The sequence below is a fragment of the Oryctolagus cuniculus genome, chromosome 6, assembly GCF_051225735.1.
Source record: "Oryctolagus cuniculus isolate XC-2025 breed Fujian yellow rabbit chromosome 6, ASM5122573v1, whole genome shotgun sequence".
In the NCBI taxonomy this organism is placed as follows: Eukaryota; Metazoa; Chordata; class Mammalia; order Lagomorpha; family Leporidae; genus Oryctolagus; species Oryctolagus cuniculus.
In genome coordinates this window covers 6,510,187-6,527,925 of record NC_142872.1, presented here as the reverse complement: position 1 = coordinate 6,527,925, position 17,739 = coordinate 6,510,187, and the positions used below count along the sequence as shown (strand labels likewise).

Genomic DNA, 17,739 nt, shown 5'->3' with positions numbered 1-17,739 from the left:
CAAATATTTGCTGAGGATATCTTTTTTAAAAGATTTATTTATTTGAAAGGCAGAGATAGAGAGGCAGAGAGAGAGAGTGAGAGGTCTTCCATCTGCTGATTCACTCCCCAAATGGCTGCAATGGCTGGAACTGTGCTGATCCAAAGCCAGGAGCCAGGTGATTCTTCCTGGTCTCCCATGTGGGTACAAGGGCCCAAGAACTTGGGCTGTCCTCTGCTTTCTCAGGCAGTACTGGAGAGCTGGATTGGAACAGGAGCATCTGGGACTCGGACAAGTTCCTATGTGCGATGCTGGCTCTGCAGGCAGAGGCTTAGCCCACTGTGCCACAGCACTGCCCACTCTGCACATAACTTTCAAAGGACTTTTCTCAAGTTTTGATTCTACGTATAAAGTTGTTTAATATCTGTCTCTCCAGCGGATTTTTTTAAAAGAAATGTTTGTTTATTTGAAAGGTAGAAGTGTGGAGACAGAAATCTGTGATCTGCTGGTTCACTCCCTAAATGGCCACAATGACTGGGGCTGGACCAGGCTGAAGCCAGGAGTCTGAAACTCCATCCTGGTCTTCCAATTGGATGATGGGTCCAAGTACTTGGGCCATCTGCTGCCATCCCAGGTACATTAACAGGGAGCTGTATCAGAAGTGGAGCAGCCGGGACTTGAACTGGCACTCATGGAATACCAGCCTCATAGGCAGTGGCTTAACCCCAACCCCTCCAGCAGATTTTAAACCCTTGGGAACAGGGACGCTGTGCAGTTTGCTGAACTTCTAGGTCCCAGCACTTGATAAGAGCTCTTATTTGCTGAATGAATGTGTAAGTGGCAACTTGAATTAACTCCAGGAAAAAAAAGTACATTAAATTAGGCAGCATAAAACCCAAATTCTGTTTAGAATATCAAGAGTGGATGCACTTGGGACATGAAATGGATAGATGCACTTGCCAACTGGAGTATGATTTGGAAGGAAACCAGTTTGCAAATAAGGGTTAAGCACGTCTGACACATCTGTGCTGCGCCTGCAGGTGAGGACCTGGAAGGCACTCATTTACAGCAGGCTGTCCGGAGTGGGCCTCTGTTCCTAGCGGTTTCCTGTGGCAGACTGTGTCTTCCTAGGTGGCTGCACAGTGTCTCCGTCCCACCCGGTCTTCACACAAGGGGGCTTGAACCCGCCTCCTGTCAGGAGAGGGGTCTGTTCCTTCCCCCTTGAATCTGGACAGGTTGTGACTCTGGCACACTAGATGTGACATCACTCCTGAGGACAGGCCACAAGAGGTGACACACTCTCCACTTGTTTGCCTTGGGACTCTCCCCTTTAGAAGCTGGGTACACCGTTGTGATAAGAGGGGGCTTCCCAGAACAGGTACGCAGAGACGGCACAGGAGGGAGGACCTGCCGGCCCTGAGTGCAGCATGCCCCTGCCAGTGAGCCACCTCCAGCCTTTGAATCCTGCCTGTGGAGACCAGATGTGGAACCACAGCACGCTGCAGCCTGTTCCTCTCGGAATCCTCGATGCACGGAGTCTGTGGGCAGAATAAATGGCAGATCCAGGCTGCCGAGTTTGGGGGTCATTAGTCATGCAGCAACAGGCGCTGAAGGCAGCCTTGACATTTGTGATGCCCGTTTCTGATCACCTTTCTGCGTCTGGGACGGCACACCTGTCACTTTGAGGTACATTTTGTTCATCGCTAATAAGGTGGGCATCGTTTTGTGTGAATGTGAACGCTTATATCTTTTTGCTTCATCTTTACCCTTTTCCAGTTATTTTACAGGTGGTTTTTCTTCTTATCTTCCTGAGCGGTTTTTGTGTCTCTAGGGTTGTAAACTGGATGCACTTGTGTTTCCTCTCCAAAGTAAGAGCTTGGGTGCTTTTTTGGTGGGCTGTCTGAGCCGTCGCCTCTCTCACCCCAAGGCAGTGACATTGCCCTCTGCTTGTGTGTCTGAGCTTCGTGATCCCTCAGCTAAGGGAATGTCCCCAGTAGCTTCTGATGTTTCTTAAAACTTTGTCGAGTTTTGATTTAATGTGTTTTTAAAGTTATATTTTATGAAATTTGTATTTATTGTTAACAGTAAGCATCTTAACAGAATACCAAGATTGAATCTAATCTTAAGATGTATAGTGTAGTGAGGAAGATTCAGCCATGGGCAGATAGAAGCTCCAGACCATAGGAATGTATTTTCCTAACTACTGCTTTTTAATGGTAAGGAAAGGATAAGGGCCGGATGATTCTACCAGAAGATGAGGAAGTTACCATTAAAAAGCAGTAAGTAGTCAGGAAAATATATTCTATCGAAAACCCAGATGAGACATAGCTCATCTGTTGCTTGTAAATGGTAAGAGAAGGGAAAACATAGATGAAAGGTGAAAAAATGAATTTGGAAAACAAGACAGGCCAGATGTTATATATAAATATAAACTATTTATCTATAAACTATACACCGTTAACAATTCAAGAAAGCCATTGGCAGATAGGAAAATGGAGCTGCGTGTGGTACTGAGCTGTCCTGGAGGTCTGGATTGTCAGAAGTGCAGCCGTGAGTGGGGCCGGGCACTTAGCCCATGAAGCATGAATGACGGGGAGCCTCGTCGTTGAGGGTTGCTGGGAGGACACAGGTAGCACAGTTCTGATTTCAGTGTTTGGGAGCGCAGGTATGCTCTGCAGCAGTGCTGCGGGTAAGCGTGAGCAGAGAATCCGCTCTAACACCCTGTGAGTCTGTGTCTTTAAATCCTGCTCCAGTGAATCTTGTCAAGAATCAGTCTCTGGGCCTTGACTAACTTTCAGTGTTGCAGGAAGGCAGTTCTAGTTGAGAAGAACAGGTGACATGACCCCTGCCCTCAGATACATGACAGGGGTCCTAGGTGGTTAGGATCTGGCCGTGATGGTGAAAGATGACCCTTTCACCTGCTGTCAGTTTGTTCTGCCTGCAAGTTCTCGGGGATTGGCTGTGCCGACCAGCCTGGCATCCTCTGAGGCCCCTCCAGCCGCTGCAGCGAACGCTGTGCTGACAGCAGAAATCATCCCGAGTGAGGCGAAGTCAGGTCGCCGTCACGTTTTTTTGTGTGTCTAGAAAGGATACTTAATTGGCAGTGAACTTTATATAGCTTTAAAATCCCTTTACACATAATATGACATTCATTGATTTAGGTTATTTTTTAAGAACAAATTAGGCTAGTTTGTTACAGGTTAAGAACTTTGAACCTGTCATGTTCTGAGGAAGGGTGGCCAAAAAATTCTCAGTGCTTCCCTTTGAAGGCGGGGCTCATCCGTCAGGTGTACTTCCATTTAAGAATGTTTTCTCAGGCTTGCCCTTGCTCTCGGTAGTTGTGAGGAGCTGTTTCCTTCTGTCTCGCTTTGCATTTCCCAGGTGGGGAGTCATCTGAGTCCTGCTCCTCTGCTTATTGGCTATTTGTGTATTTTCTTCAGAAATCAGTGGCCCACTTAAAAGCTGTAGGTTATTTGTCCTTTTGCTGTTGAGTTAGGAGTATTCTTTATGTGACCTACATACAAGTCCTTTATCACATAGATGATCTGCAAATATTGTCTCCTGTTCTTTTCGTTTTCTTGATAGTATCTTTTGAAGGACAAACCTTTTTGTTTTTCATTTTGAGGAAGCCAGATTTCTGTTTTTTTTTTTTTTTTTTTTTTTTGACAGCCAGAGTGGACAGTGAGAGAGAGAGAGACAGACAGACAGAGAGAAAGGTCTTCCTTTTCCGTTGGTCCACCCCCCAATGGCCACTGCGGCTGGCACACTGCACTAATCCGAAGCCAGGAGCCAGGTGCTTCTCCTGATCTCCATGCAGGTAGAGGGCCCAAGCACTTGGGCCATCCTCCACTGCACTTGTGGGCTACAGCAGAGAGCTGGACTGGAAGAGGAGCGACCGGGACAGAATCCAGTGCCCTGACTGGGACTAGAATCCGGTGTGCCGGCGCTGCTAGGTGGAGGATTAGCCTATTGAGCTGCAGCGCCGGCCTATCTTTTGTTCTTATTACTTGCATTTTTGGTTTCATATCTAAGAAGCCTTTGGCTAACTCAAGATCAAGGAGATTTAGTCCTGTATTTGCTGGTAACTTGGTCAGCGCCGCGGCTGAATATGCTAATCCGAGACCAGAATCTGTCCCAGTTGCTCCTCTTCCAGTCCAACTCTCTGCTGTGGCCTGGGAGTGCAGTGGAGGATGGCCCAAGTGCTTGGGCCCTGCACCCCCATGGGAGACCAGGAGAAGCACCTGGCTCCTGGCTTCAGAATAGTGCAGTGCGCTGACCGCAGCAGCCATTGGAGGGTGAACCAACGGTAAAGGAAGACCTTCCTCTCTGTCTCTCTCTCTCTCTCTGTCCACTCTGGCTGTCAGAAAAAAAAAAAAAAAAAGGAGCTAACCCTGATTCACCTAAATCTTTGAGGAGACGCCGTTACCGCCAGAAATAGCCTGAAAGGCAAGCTGTCTTCCCTTGCCTCAGTTGATAAAAACCTCTCCAAGCCACGGAATAGAGGCTTCATAAGTAAACCAGACCCCAGAATCCGATGAAATGAGCCAGATGGTGTTGGGAGGAAATGAAGACCCAGAGCTTGCAGCTCACTCCTCAGGTTGCCACCATGTCGCTGTGTACAGGGATTCCATGCAGCAGTTTGCTGTTACGCCCTGCACACATACCCAGAATGCCTTTCCTGAAGTGCAGATGAGCAAGACCGCAGCAAAGGCAAGATGCAGTGGGTGCTCAGGAGCCAGAGGGTTGCTTGAAATGCTAGGTAACTCAGCCCTGGTATTGCAGTGTTAATGCATTTTTAAAAGGAGGCTTGATTTATTTGAAAGGCAGAGAGACAGAGAGGGAGAAATAGATTTTTCATCTCCTTGTTCGCTCCCCAGATGGCCAAATCAGGAGTCGGTAGCTCCATCCAGGTCTCCCGTGTGGTGTGGGGGTTCCAGTCCTTGGGCCATCATCCACTGCTGGGAAAGCAGGGAGCTGGATCAGAAGTGGAGCATCTAGGACACAAATTGGCACTCTAATCTGGAATGCTGGTATTCCAGATGGCAACTTAAACTGCAGCACCAAAGCACCCACCCTTATTAATTGCGTTTTTATACACGGGCAATGAACAATCCAGCAGTTGAAGCGAAATGGACACTATGAGAAACAGTGACTTGATCAGCTCTTGTCCTGACGGTTGATGTACAATGTAATACTTTATCCATTTTAGTATTTTTTTTTGTTCTCGTACCATTGGTTGAACTCTGTAATTAACACACAATTATTCTTAGGGGTTTAAATTTTAACTGAAAAGTGATCCCTGTTAGGAATTTGGAAAACATTATGCTGAGTGAAAGAAGCCAATCCCAAAGGGACAAATACCATATGTTCTCCCTGATCGGTGACAACTAACTGAGCACCAAAAAGGAAACCTGTTAAAAGTGAAATGAACACTATCAGAAACGGTGACTTGATCAGCCCTCGCCCTATTGATGAACAACTTAATATGTTATCCCTCTTAGTATTTTTTTTGTTTGTTTGTTCTTCTTAATACTTTTGGTTGAATACTGTAATCAACACACAATTATTCTTAAGTGCTGAAACTTAACTGAAAAGTGATCGCTGTTAAATATAAGAGTGGGAATAAGAGAGGGAAGAGATGTGCAATTTGGGACATGCTCAAGCTGACTTACCTCAAACGGTAGAGTTAGAAACATACCAGGGGATTTCAATTCAATCCCATCAAGGTGGCATGTACCAATGCCATCTCACTAGTCCCAGTGATCAATTTCTGTTCATAATTGATCATAATGATAGGACTAAGAGCCAAAGGGATCACATAAACAAGAATAGTGTCTGCAAATACTAGCTGATAGAATAAAAAAGGGAGAGAACGATCCAACATGGGAAGTGAGATACACAGCAGACCCATAGAATGGCAGATGTCCTAAACAGCACTCTGGCCTCAGAATCAACCCTTAAGGCACGTGGATCCGGCTGAAAAGCCCATGAGAGTATTTCAGGCATGGAAAGCCAAGACACTCTGTGGGGGGGGGGGGAATCTAAATGAAAGATCTCCGTGAGTGAGATCCCAGTGGAAAGAACGGGTCATCAAAGAAGGAGGTACCTTTCTCTGAAGGGAGGAGAAAACTTCCACTTTGACCATGGCCTTGTCTAAATATGATCAGAGTCGGTGAACTCAGGGGGCTTCCATAGCCTTGGCAGCTCATGACAAGAGCCTAGGGTGATTACTGATACCATAAACAAGAGTGTCAATTTGTTAAGTCAACAACAGGAGTCACTGTGCACTTACTCCTCATGTAGGATCTCTGTCCTTAGTGTGCTGTACATTGAGATTTAATGCTATAACTAGTACTCAAACAGTATTTTACACTTTGTGTTTCTGTGTGGGCGCAAACTGTTGAAATCTTTACTTAATGTATGCTAAACTGATCTTCTGTATATAAAGAGAATTGAAAATGAATCTTGATGTGAATGGAAGGGGAGAGGGAGTGGGAAAGGGGAGGGTTGCGGGTGGGAGGGACGTTATGGGGGGGAAGCCATTGTAATCCATAAGCTGTACTTTGGAAATTTATATTCATTAAATAAAAGTTAAAAAAATGTAAAAAAAATAATTCCACTGACAAAGGCATCAATAAATACACAGAAGGAAATTTAACCAAAGAAATGTAAAACTTACACTTTGAAAATCACAAAATACCACTGAAAGGTGTCAAAGTCTTCGTAAGAGGAAAGATATTTTGTGTTGACGCGTTGAGAGACTTGATGCTGTTACAGTTGCAGTCCTCTGCAGAGGGCTAATTATGGCTTGAGTGTAGTCCTTTTAACAGTCCTACTTGGGTTTTATTCGGAAGCTTACAAGCTAGACCTAAAATTCAAAGGACCTAGAATAGCCAAAATTTTAAAATGACAGACATGGAAGACTTGCTTGCCGATTTAAAAACCTCTCACATTGCTATAGCAATCAAGTCAGTGTGGCACTGACAGGCGTGCAGACGGTGAGCTAGAATCGAGAGTCTAGAAGCAGATCATCACATTTATTACAGTCATTCAATTTCTGCCAAGGGTGCCAAGACAATTCACTGGGGGAAAATGGTCTTTTCCCAAGTGGAGCTGGGCAGTTGGTGTTGTCCTCCACCATCTGTGAAGGCTTCATGAAAGGAAAAAGTGATGGCAACGGAGACAGAAACCTGTTTCCTTCATATCCACTGCAAGAGAAACTTTCCTAAACACCAGTAGTTGGATACCAAATGATTTGGCATCAGAGTTTGGGTGCCACCTACTCCTAAGGGCACAGGCTGCAGATGTCACTACTTTCTCAATGCTCTTTTTGCACGGATAAGGAGCGTCTCTGCACTACTCAGCCATCCCACAAGGCTGAGTACCATTCCTTTCAGTAGTGTAAGTGCAGTTCTGGGGTTGTTACGCTAACCGGGAAACCTGGGAAGTGACCATGGTGTGGAAGGAGGGCTCTGAGAGCTCTCACGCTGCCAGTGGGACGTGGCCACGCTTGCTGGAGTGTGTGGTTGTGACGAGGACAGCTGTGTGTCCTTTGTAGCCATAATTCTTACCGTCTTATGTGTCACTACAGTCTATAAAGTGGGTTATAAGTAGCACACCCGGTGGCTTATGAGTAATGTGGTTGCATTCTTCCTTAGACAGCTTACGAAGGTGGGAGAAATTTGTTGAATTCTCATTTGTGAGATGCTTTTCCTTTAGACTGCGTTGGGCATTGGCCAAGCAGAGATGAATATCTTTAGGAAAGTACCTTCTTTTTCTGGGTGCCTTGAAGTCCATCCTGCCCAGGCTTGAGGACTGTTGAGATGGGGAGGATTCTGGCCTAATGTCTGGGTTGCAGCTGCACTGTAACGTGCGTCTCCTGAAAACAGCATTTCAAAGAGAACAAGAGTAGTAGCATTGAGACTTGCAGGCTTTGGTCTGTGCAGAAGCAGGACGAGCAGGCCTCTCGAGGCTCTGCACCCAAACGTGGCTCCCACTAGCAGGCCGCACGTTCCAGCTTGTTACGGCAGACCCACAGCGTGCTACCTGGGCTGGACCTCCAGGCTGACTTAGCTCCTGGGGGATTTTGTGTCCTTTGGTAACATTATCTCTGTGCCATACAAGAACCCTGCTCACACAGCCCTCTCTTCTTCCTGTGTTGCCTCAAATGGTGTGACCTTGAACCCTGCCTTCCCAGGGCGGATACTGCATGAGTCAGAGGAAAACTATCTGATCAGGTATCCCCTTGTCTGCCCCTCGTCCCGCTGCAGGGGGAGTGTTCAGCCAGCAGCAGGTTCCAGCCACAGAGACCGCACCTGCCGGCAGCTCCGAAATGGCTGTTTCTTTGAGAGTGAAGAGACGCTCGTGTCAACGCTCCCTGCAGGATTCATTGAAGAAAGAGGTAGGGAAGCTCCTGGATGCTTCTTTTGGATTTTGCTGCATTACCCCAGCTGCTTTCAGATGACAGACTTTGAAGCTAGAGAGTAAAAGAAGAGCTGTCAGGTTCTGCAACATACGCACAGGCACACACACAGAGACACACACGTGCACACATACGAACATGCACACACTGACAAGTGACATGCATGCCCACGCACACACACTGAAACACTGACACAGGCATACACACGTGCACACACTGACAAGTGACATGCCTGCCCACGCTCACACACTGAAACACACTGACACAGCATGTGCACATGCGCACACTCACTCCCGTTGTTGACTTCTGGCTGGGGAATCCTGCTGGTTGCCTAGGAATTGGCAGAAGAGATTTCCTTTGGGCTTTTCTTAATGAATTTCCTGGGCTCTTGCACTTATGAATGATGTGTTACCTGACACTGTGGCGTTGAAATTCAAATTCTTGGGGAGTAAAGGAGGGAGAGCAAGATTCACTGTCGAAGGGATGACAGTTGTAAATACAGTCCACAAACCAGCATTGGTGTGACCTGGCTACTTTACTGTTGTCAGTAAGTAACCATTTGTTTGTCACAATTGTTCCCAGCAGAATCCCTTTATCATCGTGAGATCTGGCCTGTACGGTAGTGTCAGAAACCAGAACAGTCCATGCAGAGCTGATGAACCGCCCGATCTGTGTCTGCCTGTCCACCCAGGTTTCTTCCTTGGGGAGAAGTCCAGGGGAGGTGATGAGTCCTGGAGCCACAGAGTTGCCGAGTTAGGGAGAGGCTCTGACGTGCGACCCCAGGGCTGTGAGACCTTCTCTGAAAGGGAAGCCATTACAGAGGCTCCAGCAAAGGCTGGGTGTCATGGGGGCAGGAGCTGCTGCGGAGGCGTGGAGAAGGACATCTGAAGTCTTTCGGTGTGGGATTAGTAAGTAGTGTTAGGGCATGTGCAAGGCAAGGGCAGCCGGCTGCCCTGGGGAGGAAGGCGTGCCCATCTCCAGGAGCTGGGGATGGAGGGTCAGATGCTGGGAGGGACTAGGTTCTAAGTGAGCTTGAAAGACAGAGTTGTCTCTTGGGGGATGGTGGTGTTCTGGAAGGTTAAGAGCAGAAAGTCGGCTGCATCAGCCCAGTGGAGACGAGCTTCGGCTTTTACACGTGGAGTGAGCTCTGTTGGTGTTGCTCAGTAACTTGGCTGACAGGTAAGCTGCTTGCAGCTTCTACAGCTGACGGACTCAGGACAGCCCGCGTCTCTGTGATCCCTCCCCTACATCCTCTCTCTGCCCACTGTGGATCTCTTCCACGTGGAGTTTCTGGGTCACGGGCAGGCCCCGCTTGCACAGGAGGGCCGGGCATGCTGACGGTGGTGGGCTACCTCCAGGCTGCCTAGGGCACATTCTGCCCGGAACTGGGACCAGAAGACTCCCTTTTAAAAGTAAAGCCTCCGGAATCCCCAGTATGAGAGCTGATGACTCAGGCCGGCAGCTTCGCTGACCTGGTCGACTTGCGGTCGGAGGGAGGTTTTCCAAGCCCCAGAAGTTGTGCTGGATCCCAGTCCCACCTCAGGAGCGGAATGAGGGTCTGCAGTGTTCGTGTTTGAGATTTCCCTCCGTGCGTGGGGGGTGGGTAGGCTTTGGAGTGGAGCCTCCTCCTGACCCTTCCAGACGCACCCACTCTTCGTCCTGTGTCTATTCTCTGCTGTCACCGGGACTCAGGCAGGAAATGTGCATTTGGTTGCTTTAGCACTGACGTTTCAGCTGGGCGTGAAGGACCGCTTGTGTGCTGTGAAGGTTACTGGTCAGTCGAGCCCCTTCTCCGGGTGCCTGCCATAGTGCAAGCCTGGGATAGTCAGGCTGACACTTCTCTGTGCTGGCCCCAATGACCCATTCTTTAAAAATGTGCTGTATTTGGTGATTTTTCCTGTGCTACCAAGCAATGGCTCTTAACTTTGAATGCAGGTCTTGAGTTTCTGACCACGGGAAGATTCACGTGGCCTAGCTCATAGGGGTTCATCTGACTCAGGATTCATTTAGGAGGAATTTACTCAATTAGCAATCCTGGCAATTAATTGCTTATTTCTAGGAGTCTGAGAAAGCAAATGGAATCTCACCAGCAGTCTGAGTTCTTAGGAGGACAGAGAAATTATGTACAGTTAACTTTATGGCACCATTATTGCTGTGCTACATAATCTGCCTAGTGTGAGTGGTTGGAGAACCATGTGGAATACTGTCCAGTAACAGCCGTGCTAGTTCTGTGGACATAAAGATCACTACTGCAAATGCAGCCGCCTCCTATTGCACTCCAGACAGTGGTAAGTGCACTGAAGGGGATGGCTCTGCTGATGCGAGTGCTCCTGAGTAGTTCTGTCTGGATTAAGGTGGCTCGGTGAGAAGCATCCCAGCGCATCGCGTATTTGCTCAGAGCGACGTGGTCGCCAGGCTGAACCCACGTATTCTAAGTGGGGTGCAGTCTGTGAAGGTGTCACTCAGACTGTGACGGAACGAAACTGGCCATGACGAGCATGTCTGCCTTGATGGCCTTGCCTAGCAAAGCTGTGAAGAGAGAGGTTCTGAGCTGGTGTCGGGAGGCATGGACTGCACAGTGGTCTGTGTGTGTGACCGGGGTGGGCCTTCGTGTGGATGGTCTTTCAAGTCCCACCTGGGTCGCCTGCGGAGTTCAGTCGTTGAGTGAGCTGGAATGTGTGTGCAGAAGGAAGCCAAGGTGTGTTCTCAGGACACGGTGTGGCTGGAGGGTGAGGCAGGTGTGTGTGGGAGCCAGGCAAGCTCCCGTGGGAGAAAGAGTGCCACACTGGATCATGAGGCAGGTGTGCACACGGATGGTTGCTGGGGCTCAGTGACACGCAGGGGCCAGCTGTGAAGAGCTGGGGGAGGTGTGAGGGAACAGCCAGCGAGGAGACCCTGCAGCCCGGCCAGAGTGGGCTCTTCGGGAACTGCAGGAGGGAGGGAGGGGGCATGTTGCAGGAGGACTCGGAAGGCAGAGGGCTATGCCCAGGAGGGCAGAGTTTATAGTGAGGGCCGTGAACAGCCCCTGGAGGCTTCGAACCCGGGGGCTTTAGCAGTGATAGAGTGCCCTGCCTGCCCTGTGGGACGGTGGTCTGCAGACATCCCTCTTCTGGAGATGCGGCTCAGCCCCACGTGCACAGCCCTGGGACTCCCTGGGGTTCTCGCAGCTGTTGGCAGCTGTGCAGGTAGGAGCGGAGGCTCACTGCAGACGCTTTCACCCCAGCCCTCTGCCCACGTCTCCTAAAGGAAAGCCACTTAGACACCTGCACACGTGGCGATCACCGCACAAGCCCAAGGAAAACGACAGATAAAGGAAGACAGATTTGTTGCAGGTTCCTTCTGGTCTGGTACAGGGTTCTCCTGTTAACATGTAGACCATTACTTATTTTTATGTGTGTGATATTGCAGCTGTATGATTTTTTAGGGCTTAAAGCACTTTACCAACAATTGCATCATTTCTGAAATGCAAATATTTTATGATCTTTTTAGATAACTGCCCATTTTTGAAATAGAAAATACTCTGAAATGATGGGTAAAGAAGACCTCAGAGTTTTATGATAAAATAAAAGGTGTTTACTACTTTCCTGCTCATTTAAATACATTAGGTTATAAAAGGACTAACAAACAGAAAAATTATTATAAAAATGAATAACAGAATAGAGAAGAAGATTGGGGGTGGGCATTTGGCGTAGGGGTTGAGATGTATATTGGGATGGCCGTGTCCCTCACTGGGATGGCTGGGTTTGAGTCCCAACTCTTCTCTCAACTTCAGCTTCTGTTACTGTCACCATGGGAGGCAGCAGGTGCCCAGTGCTACGTGGGAGACCTGAATTGAGTTCCCAGCTCTTGGGTTCTGCCTGGCCCATCCCCAGCTGTTGTGGGCTTTTGGGGAGTGAACTAGTGGATGAGAGATCTCTTTCTCTCTAGCTGTCTCTCTAACTTCCAAGTAAATAAATGAATTTTTAAATAAAGAGGACAATCCACCTTGTAGAAAAAGAAAAAAGCAAATACAGCCCCAACCCCAAATTCGGATTGATCCACCCGGCAGAGTGAGAAGCGGACTCAGGGCAAGGTTGCTGGAGCAGCATCCTGTTGCTGCCTGGAGCAGGGCCAAGGCGACCAGCATGCCCGGCAGCGGCTGGGTTTAGGGTAGCAGGCGTGGCAGCAACCAGAAAGCCCGTCAGAGAGGACAGTGGCCGCAGCTTGGGGCCAGGGGGTTTTGGCCATGCCAAAAATGGCCATTGTGGATCGTCAGGTCACCTGGTGGTTTAGGAAAAAGCTGAAGAGAGCTTCTGACATGGAGGGTTCTTGTCTTTCTAAAGCCACATGGGCAAACAGAACACTGCTTGTTCACTGGATTCCGTCTGCGGGCCGCCAGCTGAGAGCCCAGACATCTGGGGTGACCAAAGTGTGTCCCAGTGCCCCCAGGCCACCTGTGAGGAAAGACCAGTTGCTTACATTTCTAATCCACTCCAGGTGGACATTTTGGTATGTGCAATAAAAATGACAGAGCAGAAAAATAACATGAATAGGAAGACGTAAAATCTAAATCTAAAATCTGTCTCGTGAGGTTCACGAGACAGGAAATTGCTCTGCAGGATCTAGGAGCTCACAGGCTCTCCACGGCCACTGTGGTGTTCCTGCCACTGCACAGCCATCTCGAATGGCCCAGTGCAGGCACCAGCTGAAGGTCCTGGCTCGGGTACAAGACCTGCCCCCTGCCTCCTTCTCCCACCACACTGCGGCTCCTCTGAGACGCAGAGTCCATTTCCCATACTGTTTATCCCCATGCACCTCCGCTGAGGACTCCTCACCACCCAAACATGCGTGAGAGTGGCATCCCCCAGTGTCTCCCCAGTGGCTTCCATGGTGGCAGGGTCTGGTTTCATCTTCTGCCGCTCTCGCTGGCATTCTCAGCCTCTAGTGCAGGGCTGGGGCACAGGGCTCTCAGCGTTGCTTGCTCGTTTGGTGAAGATGACAGTGTGCACCAAGAGTTAGTTGAACACAGAGGTCACCAATAATTCTGACCAAAGATTTTGGGCAAAATGGCACTCAAAGGGTTTTTGGAGAGAATCAGGGGAAGCTATTATGGTCTGTCAGAGCACAGAAGCCCTGGGCATGGAAAGGATGAGTGTTTGGGGCTGCCACAGTGGAGTGAGGATGGAGATGAGAGGGATGCGTGGGAGGCTCTCCAAGGCCGTTGGATGCCCAGCTAAGGGCATCCAAAAAGCCGCTTTCCATCCGTCAGGTGATCGCAGGTCATTAAACTCTGGCCGTAGTACAACAGACTGCTCTTGGCTGCAGACACATGGTGGCGATGGCAGTGTGGAGGTGACAGTGACGGGGTCTGTGTGTGAGGCTCCAGCCACAGACAGGAGCACAAGAGTGGCCATGGGGAGCAGGGGGCTGGGGGGAGGGGGTCTTGGGAAGGCAGTGGCTCTGGGTGAGGCTCCTGTCTTGGAGATCTGCTGTGAGGAGAGGCCGCATGCTCTGAGCTTCCGTCTGCTGTGTCGCTTCGCCTCGCTGACCGTGGCCATCTTTGTGTCACCAGAGCTTACAAGTAAGCTGCTGGCCCACGACTTTGAGAGGCAGTGAAGTGCTGACACGGGTGGAGTTAACCTTTCCCCGGTGACTGGAAATGTTGAGTCACAGGGATGCTGCACCCTCCAAAGGAGACGTCTGTGTCGAAGATTGTTTCTTCCAGACAACGGCAGGCAGTGGCGAGTCAGACCACTGCCTAGGGAGCGATTCGGTGGTTTTACGTTGCCCGTGAGCAGCCAACTGCCAGCATCAGAGTCCATGTGCCTCCCAGGTTTGGGGGAGCTGTCATTGCCCCCAGCCCCAACTCTGATTTGCGTTTGCTGAGTCACTCTGTGCGGCCAGGAGAGTTGAAGGTGACTCATCACCAGCCAGCAGTTCTCCTGAGCCGGGTGAGGAGACACAGAGCCCCACGGATGGGGCGGAGTGGCGGAAGCCAGAGCCGCGTGGGACCGGGAGCACCGAAGGCCATGTTCCTGATGTCCAGCGTGGGGTTGATCGCACCCACCTCCAGCCCGCCTGTGCGAGCTCGTGTGTCGGCCACCTTCGTCTGTGCGTGTCCTTTGTTAAAAGTGGAGTCGTGCTGCGTTCAGAGGTTGGTGGGGTGCACTGCACAAAGTTCTTCGCCATCCTCATCGTCAGAACGCTGTGTTGAGGAAGTCCTGCAGCCTGGTCTGCGGCATGGTGCTTTCAGTAAGGACCTGGTGTTGGCCACCTCCCACGTTTGACGTCTGTCATGTGAGTGGGAGGGACTGGGCAGACTCGGGCATCTGCAGCTCCAGAGGAGATCGCCATGGCACAGTTAGGCAGACACAGACGAGCTATTTGAGGCGTGGCTGTGGGACGTGGACTGGGCCTCCCCTACACACGCTTGCTTTCAGCCCGACTAGCAGCTCTTCCTGTGGAGCAACCCGAGGGTGGCTCCCTGCACAGCTTGCAGAAGTAGCCGAAGGTGTAGCCGTGAAGGACGGGGCCTGGAATGGGTTAGCCCCTCACTGTTTGGTGTTGCCACCTGGGTGTCTGCCTGGGGAAGGGAACTCACAATCTTGAGTCTTCCTCTTCTCGCTTCAGTTCACCCTTGAGTTCTTCAGCTTTCTTCTCAGCCAAAGGAAGCCTTGGCTTGGACTGGATTCTGCTTCCCTATTTGGGAAGCATCTCTGGCCCTGGGGGACAGTGGGCTTTCCTCTGTGACCACAGAGAGGAGAACCGGTGCTCAGCTGTGCACACTCATCACATCTTCTGGGGAAGTCAGTGGAGGGGCATGGCTGTGCCCCCCCCCCATTCTCCCCTGGGCTTTGCTCAGAAACACCAGCTCCAGCGAGCAGTGGTGAGTCTGTGTCAGTGGGTGTAGGGGATTCTGGGAGCAGAGGCTCTGTGTCATCACGTGTGGTAGGAGGAGAGCCCTGTGAACATCAGGGACTTGTCAGGCATCCCCCAACTGCTCTCTGCGCTGAAGAGAATTTAGTCACCTGACTACTTACGCAGTGTTTCGTACTCAGATTTGCAGGAGCAGCATCACGGGGAATCCAGAACAAAGCAGACCTTTTGGTCTTGGCACAGTCTACCCAAGCTACAGCATGAAGTGCCTCTGTCAGGAAAGGCTGGAGGTCAAGGTCTCCACCCACAGTCACTCTCTTTCGGGAGAAGGGTTCCCTTGCTCGATGGTCATGGGGGCTGCCATGTCCATGGGCACTTGCCACATCACGTGGCTGTGCTCGCTTCTCCACTGGAACCCCTTGTGAACAGGAGCTGCTTCTTACTCATCATTAAGTACTTGGGCCATCACTAGGAGTAAGGGTCAGCATTTGCATTCTCGAGGTATTGGTGGGGTAGGTCGATGGGATGGATTGATCTTGGAGGTCACAGGAGGACCGCCAGCCCTCCTGTGCTGCTCCTAGCTCTGTGGCCTCTCTGTGGAGGCTGTCACTCAAGCTCTGTCCGGGAGTGGAGTCACTCATCCTGGCTGACTCCTCCTGAGTGAGCTGAGCCACATGGCAGTGCCCTGTGTGTTGTGAGAAATCTTGCGTGTCTCTTCCAGCCCCTCAGAGCGCACATTGCCATCCTGAGTGAAGGGCGCACACATGCACGCTGGGGAAGAAATGGGTCCGTGGATGCTTCGTGGCTGCTCTACCCTGCTGATGATGGAACCCAGAATTTTCTGTCACAGATGAGTCTCCTCTGGTTGGGTGCTGCTGGCGTCTCAGGCTCAGGTGCCTGGCAGTTGTGGGTGATCGCACAGATCCTCACGCTTTGTCTTATCTGCGTGGTTATTTTATTTTCGTTAGTTTGCCCCAATAGGATGCATATTCCACGCGAGGGGAGGTTGTCGCACACGGTGCCTCCCGACAGTGTTCCTGTGGGAACATGGCAGAGAGAAAGGAAGCCAGAACAAGGCAGGGCTTCTTCCAGCTCAGATGTTTGTTTCTACTCCTCCCCTCCCTGTTGTCCAGATCGTCCCCTCGGTAACCTGTGTCCTGGGATTCCCAGAGCATTCCTTGGGCCTGCAGAAGTGTTTCTCCACCTGCAGGTACCCATACTCATATTACCTTCAGTTGCCTATGGCCTGAAAACATTAAATGGAAAATTCCAGAAATAAACAATTCATAAGTTTTAAAAAATGCTTATCAGAGTATGTAATTAAAATTATTCTGTTTTGTTATTCTTAATCTCTAGTATGCCTCATTTATAAATGACCCCTTACATGGATTTGTATGCATAGAAAAGAAATATGAGGAACCCTCAAGAAGTTCAAGGAGAAAGTACATTGTCTTTTAATTGCATTTTCCATTAACTTTTGCAGACCCTTTGTAGTGCATAAGGTCAGAGACATTGACAGTCCCGAGGCATCCACTTCAAGTGTTAGGGTGTACCCCCCTGGATAAGAGGGGACTATCGGAATCTGTTTAGCCCCTTTTAATATGACAGGGTATGGTTGAATTACTGCCTTTCCTCTAAATTAAAAAATGGGGAGGAGACCAGCACTTGTGGACAAAGAGACTTCTGGTCATTCCAGGTCTGTAGGCAGTAGGTAGGAGACTGGAGGCCTGAGAGACGGTACTGGGCTGTGTTGCCCATGGTGCAGAGAGCACGCTGTTGGTGCCATGCCTGTCAGGAAAGTTCTGTGCAGGGCCCTCTCTGGCACTTGGCATCACCAGCTGCCTCTGCAGAAATAGTGCCTTTCAGAAGTGGTGACCATGAAGCACAGCTTCTCCTGTGTTTTCCATCACTGCTGGGAGGGGGAGTTTGGTCCATCAGCAGAGTAAGACCGGGGCGGGAGTGGGCCCTGGGGATGGGCAGAGGCTCCCGTTTCACCTGCACCATCAGCATTGACTTGTTTTTTTGTTTTTTTTTTTTTTTGGTTGCCTTTTTTTTTTTTTTTTATTTAATGAGCATAAATTTCCAAAGTACAGCTTATGGACCACAATAGCCTCCTCCCCCCCGTATCTTCCCTCCCACCCACAACGCTCCCCTCTCCCACTCCCTCTCCCCTTCCCCTTCACATCACGATTAATTTTCAATTATCTTTATATACAGAAGATCAATTTAGTGTATGTTAAGTAAAGATTTCCACATTTTGCTCCCACACAGAAACACAAAGTGTAAAATACTATTTGAGTACTAGTTATAGCATTGATTAAACACCTAAGAGTAATTGTGTATTAATTACAGAGTTCAACCAATAGTTTTAAGTAGAATATAAAATGCATCTTTTGTATTGTTGTGGCTTACCCCTGACCTCCCTCCCTCCCGCGGCCCTCCCCTCACCCACTTCCTCTCCCATCCCGCCCTTCATCACGTTT

The 17,739-nt window shown here is 49.7% G+C and overlaps 1 long non-coding RNA gene across 3 annotated transcripts in view; it reads left to right on the top strand.

Moving 5' to 3' along the window:
- Window positions 1–17,739, top strand: part of LOC103346548 (uncharacterized) — a 199,429-nt gene that overhangs the window by 71,103 nt on the left and 110,587 nt on the right. For 2 of the 3 annotated variants that reach the window (XR_016235047.1, XR_016235049.1), the window contains exon 2: window positions 8,250–8,380. This is a non-coding gene — a long non-coding RNA (uncharacterized LOC103346548). Of the gene's footprint in view, window positions 1–8,249; window positions 8,381–15,977; window positions 16,498–17,739 lie in introns of those variants that run through there. The other variant, XR_016235048.1, reaches the window with a different exon arrangement.